This window comes from Uranotaenia lowii, chromosome 2 (genome assembly GCF_029784155.1).
Source record: "Uranotaenia lowii strain MFRU-FL chromosome 2, ASM2978415v1, whole genome shotgun sequence".
Lineage (NCBI taxonomy): Eukaryota > Metazoa > Arthropoda > Insecta > Diptera > Culicidae > Uranotaenia > Uranotaenia lowii.
The window spans coordinates 403,791,466-403,800,879 of NC_073692.1; positions in this window are offsets into that span (position 1 = coordinate 403,791,466).

Below are 9,414 nucleotides of genomic sequence, written 5' to 3' on the forward strand. Positions count from 1 at the left end.
TGGGATTTGACATAGTTGTTAATTGCTGGAAAGTCTATGGTTTATCTTTCAACCCGAACGGAATTCTTAAAAATTTGTATTGCCCATTCCCGTCACAAATTGCCGTTAGATTCTAAGAAATCGTTTTCCGCCATTTTGCATAACACGCTGCAACGTCAAAGGTGTATTTTTCTTTCCAAAAGGTATTCTTAAAATTGCAGCATAAAATTGGATGCAGTTCTATTTTGCCGAAATCAATTTTTACATTTTTCATACATAGATCTCTAGAACGTCGAAGATACATTTTCCTACCCCGGAATTTTTGAAAATTCTTACATCCCAGTTACACAACTAAACGCAATAAGATTCTAAGAAAGTATTTTCTATCACTGTTCAATACTTGCTGCAACGCCAAAGGTGAATTTTTTAACCCGAAGGGCATTTTCTTAGCAGCGCAGTGTCCGTTTTGTTATTAAACGCATTTTTTTTTTACCTCCCACTTGTACTCTTCCTAAAAGTTTACTTAACAAAACAGTCACCAACTAGGGCTCAAATTATTCCTATGGGTTTTCTTTGAGTCTTTTTAATATATAGACTGGCTTACATCTTTGACTTTTCACCATGTTTGAGTTACTCCTATGGATTTTCCTCATAGATGATATCGAGAGCTTAATTTGCTTCAAGCTCCAAGATCAGCTCTTATAAACCATCTGACTTTATGAGTTCCCCTTCCAAAACAGCTCCAGCCTGTGTTATGAGTTCAGCATAGTCCTCCTTAACGAGATCATCCCAGAACTCCACCTTGGCAGTTTCCTTTACAGCCTTGGATCTCAGTGCTGCAACATGGAAGTCCCACAACTGTGATTGTGAGGTCTTGGTCTTTCCTCCAATGAGCTTATTTAAGCGGATGCTCGCTAGGAAAGTTATTCTAGCATATCCAGATTTTATCATTTCCTGGGAAAGAGTCGAGGCAACCACAGGACAGCAAAGGCATTTCCCCCATTTGGTGTCTTGCTTCACACCAATATCAGAAAGATCGATGGTCTTTCTGGTGCTAGTGGGGTGGGATGCCACCTGGAGTGCATTCAGGAGAAAACAAGGTGCTATGCGGGAGAGAGTCACAGTGTCATGGCTCTTGGTCTCTCCTGGTGTCGACACTCTGGGCCTGACACGCATGTTATCAATTAGGGCCGTGAAGTTCTTCTTCAGAGCTGGGGAATCTAACCCTGCTTTGATGGCATCAATGTTATTGCCTCTAAGAATGAACAACTGAATAAAGAAGGTCATCAAGTTGTCAGCATACTCTCGTCCCCCAAATCTAAGGACCTTTCCATTGCCTAGCTCAAGTACAGTGCCAGTCACTACATCATTGCTGTAAAAATGCAAGATGACTAGCTTGAGGCGCGTTTTAGGAACGTTTGCCTTTTCTACATCGACTTGCGGAGGTTTGGGGCCCAGATCTATCGTGATTGAATGAATGAATCGAAGATAACATGTATTTGCATATTAATCCAATATTTATTTGTTGTATTCATTCCAGTACTGTTGGGGTTTCCCAACTTTTTGTTGCCAAGCCATGCTTTGTCGTGGGTTAACTATTTTGTTGTCCCACGACTCATATAAATTTATATCTCGCCTGGATGCATCAACGCTTCCAGCACGGATATTTTGTTAGCTTTCAGCACATAAAGTTGTTCGATGTTTCTTTATTGACAGATGTATAGGTGCCTATGCTAAACAGAATTAGAAGCCATGCTGGCCACCTTTTAGCTATTCCAATGCACAATAAGCAGACAATCACTATCATTTTGCTAACGCGCAGGAAGTTGAACGTGATCATCTCTGCCTCTGCTAGGAAATCGTGTTTTGGTTTGTCTTCATCCGCCTTTTTGACCTTCGCCTTAGAGACGCATCTTGAATACGCTATGGTGAACTCTTGCCAAGTAGATCCACAATCAATGTTGGCCAAATCCTTTTGAAAGTTGAGTACCTTCGGGGACTCCTTTTCAATGTGCGTTCCAGCTGTACAAACGTCGGCTGGTCGTTTGAAGTGTCCAATACGTTTAGTATAATTTTGGCCGGTTTCGGAAAAAAAAACCGATTCCCCATCTGCGCGCAGATCACGCGAATTTACAGATTATCACCGAAATTAGGTACGTGTACAATGGAGTAGTAGTAAAGAGGGAATTCAAGAAGGATCTAAGATCGAAGATGGATCTAAAAATCGAACCCCAACATGATTGTCTAAATATAATGTTAGTCTGAAACGGAGCAAGTCATTGGATGTGTTTGGGAGGTACCTCGAGGATCACCTAGTCGCAGACCGCCTGATCAGCAAAAAATGTTTCGAAAACTAGCTATCGATGGTGCGATCGATAGCTGTGTAGATTGATGCCTGGGCGAAGTGTCGCCATGGAGTGACCTGCTGCTGGCCGCTTGTCAGCAGCGTATCTGCCGGATGTCACGACAATCCAGTTAGTTGGTGTTCTCAGATTCTAAAGACGCCTTCAATGCAGGCTCGAGTGGCCGCCTTTTCTAGTTTCCGTAGCCTACTCTGACTACGTTTCCACACAACTATTATCGCGCCACGTCGTGTACGGTTATCGACGCTTGTAGAATCTTCAAAGGGTCACATGTTGATGCTTGGACTTCACGGTTACTTTCTCCTTCCGTGAAGGTTTGTGCGGGGTTCTATTGATCGTTGGTGGTCCGAAATTACCGATACTGGCTTTTTGTCTCTTGAAATCGGAATATGTCGCGATTCCGCGATTCCAGGTGACTGCAATCAGGGTAATAGGGTTACCAGATGCATTGAATTTTTCTGGAGTAAATTCGAAGGGACTATCATTTTGTAATAATTGTGCTGAGGGCATAATCATTTTGGCCTAAGAATTGAACTTCTCATCTAAAAAAAAGGATTTATCCAGTTGTATTTTCAAGCATACTTCTTTTAATTTGAAGAGAACTCTAGAAAACCTTGAATATGTTCTTCGAACGAACTTGAAGTATGATGATGTCGTCCATATAAACAAGGTAACAGAACGGTGTCCATTATCCTCTGAAAGATTTCAGGAGCATTCTTAAGTCCAAACGACATTTTAGTGAATTCGTATTTACCAAAATTTACGGAAAACGCTGTTTTTCCAACGTTTTTTTGTCTTGTTGGTAGTTGGTAGAATCCAGACATCAGTTCTTACTTCTAGAAATACACGGATCTTCCTAATTTACCAAGTATCGCCACTGTCGATAAGGAGTTTGATTTCTCTCCTGGACACTCCTGGTACACAAATGAATGGGAAAGTTGCGGTTGTTATCCGACGCACTTGCTCTTCCAATTTTTGCTTTCTAAAAAGTTAAGTTCTGCTGATTTTTTTCTTCATCTTGACCATGCGATTGAAAATCAATAATTTTATCTTCATTATGGTCATAGAATTCTTGTTGTTGTAAGGCGCGGTAATAGCTTGTTTCTTCTACGGGAATTTCTTCTGTAATATGCGCGAATCTCTTTGCCTGTGGATTATGGGCTTGCATAGAGTTTATCGCTTCCTGCTAATTTCGGCATGTTTTGGTCATGGGTGTTGGATGTGGTTGTGAATGGAAGAATGTTTTATTTGGTGCGAAGGCATTGGGCATTGGCCGCCTTGATGTGAATGGTTGATTGAATCTGGTCTATGAGGCCGAGGGTATATTTAATCTTGGTGGGAATGCTTGGTTGAATCTGGCCTGCGGAACATGTTGATTCGATCTAGGTTGGGGAATTTGTTCGAAGTTTCTAGGAGGTGGTATAGGATGATAAATCTCATAAGCCTCTAATGAATGTGTCGAGAACGATTTGATTTATTAGTTTTATAAATTATAATTATAGATTCGCGTTTTATTGTTGAAGTTTCTGAAATTTTGCTGGTTATGGGGTTCATTAAAATTTTGAGGCTTATTAAACATTTGAGGTCTCGGTTGTGGTGGAAATGGTTGGGGTTGAAAACGCTGCGGTCTAAAGGGTGGAAAGAATGGAGGTGGACGTGGTTGTGGTTTTGCGGGTAGTTTTGGAATTGCTAGACCTGTTGGTCTAGGAGGAAGTGTAGGTGAATAATCATTCCTGAGTGGACCGGATCTAATGTCCATGAAATTGATAAAAACTTCTCAAGGTTTTGGGTTGTGCTGTTTTTAAAAGAAGGTGAAGACTCCTTTCATCTACTCTTATGAATGATTCCCAGAGTTTTCTTCCTGAAGGACCTTCCTGAAGTAGTCTATGTAAATTGGAGCATTTCTCCTGTATTTTTCATCAGTTTGAGCCTGTGCAATTATCGCAGACAACAGCTCATTAACACGACTTTAATATCCGGCTAATGTTTCTTAAGATCCCTTTTAAATAGTAGTTAGCTCAGAATCCAATGTTTTGAGCTCCCTCTTATCGCTTACAGAAGCAAGGCTGATTTTATCTCCTTCCAATCTGAAGTCACGTTATTTGCGTTTAACACATCAGCAGCTTCACCGATTATTCTTCTTCTTATGATTTTTTTCAATGAGGTCAAATTTTAAAGATTCTTTTGGGATGTAGCTGTACATCCGAAATATTCTCTCTACATCAAGGAACCAATTCATAAGTTCTGTAGGATTTCCGTTGAATAATCTTAAATATTTTATGAAATCGGGTATTCTACCCATTTCGATGAAGTCTTCGAAAGGATCGGACCTTCTCGGTGGAAGGGATAACTCAGGTGAAATCGACATCTCTTCTTCAAAATTAAAATTAAATTAAAATCAAGTTTCAGTTCTTTTTGATTACTAGGAATCGGCCAATTCTGAATAGCTTAAATCTTATCCAGATTGTGTTTTACGCCATTTTTAGTCACTATGTGACCTAAAAATCCGAATGTTTTCTTTAAAAATTCACTCTTTTTGTTCCACTTTCATATTAACATTTTGCAAGGCTTTAAAAACCTTTTCAATGCTTTCTAAATGTTCATGTAAGGATGTTGAGTAGATGATTTGTATAATCCATGTAAACTAAACAACAATTTCCTGCAAGGTACGAGGTGCGTTACGCAGCCCAAATGGCATACGCAGATACTCGTATGAGCCATGCTCAACAGAAAACGCAGTTTTCGGAATATTCGTAGTTCTGATTCGATGTTTAATTACATTAGTAAAAGTTAAATCGGTGCCTTCTTCATAAAAAACGTCATATTTCGATAAAAGTGGTAATAACTTAGATTTTTGCTCTTGATTGAGGTGATCGAGTTGTAAATTTGGCTCGATTTTACGTGAACCTTTATACTCTTTTCTTTGCTTTGTAAATTCAAAATTGTCTTAACATGTTGACAAAATTGTCAACATTGTTGACAAATAGTGTACAATGCTTGATGTCTCGTTTATTGTTAACCAGTGGTACACACGTTTTGAAATTTGACGCGTAATATAGGCCAGACGGAATGAAAACGTCGTCGGATATTTCTACGTCGTTATTTAAAACAAAGTTCCCCTGGCAAACGGGAACGGTTATTTCCTGAACAACTGATTAGTGTTCGTTGAAATTCACTGTAATCGCGTCTGGATAATTTAGATCCATTCAAGATTATATTATTTGCTGCCGTGTCAGTTATGACACCAAGGTCTACCATGGTCTACCTGTTAAGACTGCGTTCATAGTCGTTTGAAATGTGACCGGAGCATTTTTGAGTCCAAAGGGCATTCTAAGATACTCGTAATGGCTATTTTCTATGGAGAAGACAGTCTTCTGTATGTCTTTCTCGTCCATTGGTATTTGGTAAAAACCGGACGCTAGGTCATGTGTGATGAAGTATCTACTTCTACCTAGCTTGTCCAGGATGTCTGATGTGTTAGGGATTGGAAATTTGTCGTCTATAGTTTTGTTGTTCAATTTTCTATAGTCTACGGCTATTCTCCATTTTTGAGTGCCAGCAGTATCTTATTTCTTTGGAATGACCCAAATCGGAGAGGTCCACGGAGACGTTGATGGTCCTATTATGTTTTCAGTTAACATTTTTTGTATTTGCTTACAGACTTCCTCTTTGTGACAATGAGGATATCTGTAGCTTTTTTTTTATATACATGCAGTTACCGGTATTATGTGAACGATTGCTCTCAAGAATTAATGAAATTTTATGGGGTCACCATCTTATAGCGGTAGGTCTCTCAAAATATTAGGTGTTTGAAATTTTGAGTTTGAGTCATCTTTTTCTTGTGGCCGTCAAAAGTTGACAAGTACTGGTATGTGTATCATCTTTGGAAGTGGTTAGGAGATATACTTAAGCCAAACGGAAGACTCTTGAATTCGTAATGGCCCCAATCAGTGGAGAAGATTGAAAACTTTTTCGAGTAACCATACAATTCATCCCGGTAAAGTTTGGATTTAAGATACACTCAAGGTGGAGAAATATGCGGCTTAATCTAACTGATCTAAAATATAATCGATTCTTTTAGAAACTTTTTATTCAACTGACGAAAATCCATTACGAGGTGTCCAAAGCTTCTGCCTCGAAGAACATAAGTTAAGACTACATTGGTCGGTTTCGGCTTTTTGAAAAGATTTACGACTGCGCCACTTTGATGTCTGATCAAGACTGATTTATTATTCTTATTTCAATCTACATCAAACCTACAACTTAATCTATATTAGCCTATACGATCATTACCAAGACAAACATCTCTTGCTGCCGATGGTCTCCACGAGTGTCCAATTCCCTTCGATGAAGCATCATGCGATCATGCGGTGGGAAGCTGCGTCGTCAGTATGTTCTGTGGAGATGACACTCTTGGGTACAACAATGTTGCGGGAGACAATGTTGCTGGTGAGAATGTTGGGTACAACAGTGTTGCTTTTGGACCCATTGCACGTGTTTCTGGTCCAAGAGTCCGGTCCGGTTCGGAGTTAACTAACATATAAGAAGAAAGATTGATATTCTCTTTTAATAAAAAATCGCCGCGATTTCTTTCGAAAAAGGTTCCGGGACTTTCTTATGCATCTGAAATTTCGTACCCAGCACAAATAAGGAGTTGTCTAAAGTGTCTATTTTTGCTTTAAGTTCATGGAGCATCTCATAGCCTATGAGACCATGGAAAAATTTGTGAAAATCAAAGATGTGGAACTTGAATGTTTTTTTCTTATAGATCTGAGAATGGGTTGAAGTCTACGTATCGATCGATGGCGTGTGTGGCTGAAATGTTCGATACAACTGATTAATCAATGGATTGATTAAGCTCTTCGAGCGAGGCCCTTGACTGTGAGTGTGCAGATGATGTACCAAAGTCATTCTCAGATGAAGAAATTCTGGACAGAACGCCTCAGAAATTGAGCAGATTATGTTGCTTTTAAGACCACATCCACCAGATGTCGTGAAAGAACTTTTCACTATTTCCTTGTTGGCCACTAACCAGTCTTTAATGGTCTTCACATCATTAGGATATTTTAAACAAGCGGACCTGCATTTCAAGGAGAAACCAAGGGTTTTCGAAGGCTCCTTATGAACCTCTAGAGCATCGGGCTTGAAGTTGAGGGTTATAACACTTACAGCGATAGGCGGAGATGCAAACCGAGATGGTACAGGTTTTGTATGTCCCTCAACGGTTGGGGTTTTCAAAGGAAACGATCGCTTTACGAATCTTGAGCATAGATAGTTTCCATTAGCACCCGTATCTATTGATAATTTGAGATGGAAGCCATGAAGAGACGGTTTTTTCACATACGGAATACAGTTGTTCGATTTTATCTTGGAAAGTTCGATGACGTCTCCACTTGAAAATTTAGGTTATCGTGTTCATAATTTGAGAAATTTTCAGCTATAGTTTCAGCCATATTTTCTGAGTGTGGTTCTGAGTGTTCTGTCTCCAAATAGTTAGTTGTATAAAATTCTTGGTTATAACTCGTGGAAGGAAGCGCGAACGCTTCCTAGTAGTTTTCCTTCAGCTGTTTATGGGCTCACTTAGATGTCTATTCCTGTTGTACTGTCTGTCTGTCTGATTAGAAATATTAGTCTAATGAGGAAGAACCTGTAAAGTTCCTTTGAGAAAAATGCTCACTTTGGGTGATCTAATAGACCTGATTTCGTTTAGCAAACTTAACTTGACTAGAAGTGCTACTCGGATTCCGTGCGGTAGGAGAATTTTAGGTTCTAATGATCTCATTACACACTGTTGGGCAGCCTGAAGTCTAACGGAGTTATTCTCAAAAAAAAAAAAAACGACTCACTAGTTGATGGAACAACAATGATCAGTCACGCTTGTTGTACGTTGTCCATCACTCTTTGAAATGTTGATGGAGCATTCGCAGGTCCAAAAGTCATTCTTAAAAATTCATAATGTCCATTGTTCGACATCAATCTTACTCGACTCGGTCCTCGGTCAAGTATCGTGATATGCATACAACATGCTAATTTGTCTGTCGTGGAAAAGTCAATGGCGAACTGTCATTTGCCTTTTTCATAACCATTTAGCAGTTTCTCCGCGTTTTTTTTTCCATCCATGTGAGATCCAAATTTTAAATGTAGTTGTTATTGTAATATTGTCAAAATTGACAAAATTGTGCAACAATTTCTGGTAAAATTGAAAATTTTTATCCCACATCAAGTACGCCTTAAATCTCAATCCGTTCATCTCTGTAAGTTGCTCCCCCCGGTGCGTGGGGGAGCAAACTTAGTTAAAAAGAATAAAAATGTACTTTACTCCCCCCGGTGGAGGAACAATCTTTCGAAACTATTAAAGGTGTAAGTTGCTCCCCCCAGTGGGGGAGCAACTTCTTTAAACAACACTCGGCGGTGATATTTACTTTCGGGAGATCCGAACTCACCCGTTTCTCAAAAGCAACTAACACTCTATTTTACTTCAATTTTTAGATTCGTGCACCAAACCTTTCCGATCTTTGCAAGATCAGCACAAAATGTGCCTTTTCTGGAATGGTGCGCCTTCGATGGTGGTCAGTTTGGGATGCTCATACAGCACTTATGTTGTCCAGGCGCGTTCTCCTCTGGTTCAGTTCCAGTTGATGAATTCTTCTGGCGTTTCTACGCCAATGAAACAGGAGTATGGCGATTATTATTGCCACGATAACGATTCCGTCCACGGAATACGACGCTATGTCGTGGACTGAAATGTTGTTTTCCACGACTTCGTCTCCACTAAATGGCCACATTATGGTACTCTTCCGTCGTTTGGTACTTTGAGGCGCATTTTATCCTTTGATAACTACCTTTTTTCTGCTTACTATGAATTCGTTGTGGGAACTCAGTCGGCCACCGATTCCCTTCGAATTTGAAATATGTCAGCGCTTTCGCATTGGTTTGTTTAACGCGACACTTTTTTTTCGCTTGGTTTAGGGTTGTTTCTACCGGCTAGTTTTCATAATAATATCACTTCCATTTTCTCCCCCCTTTGGAGCGCAATCGGTCGCTCCAAATATTAGCGGGTGGTAAATCTACT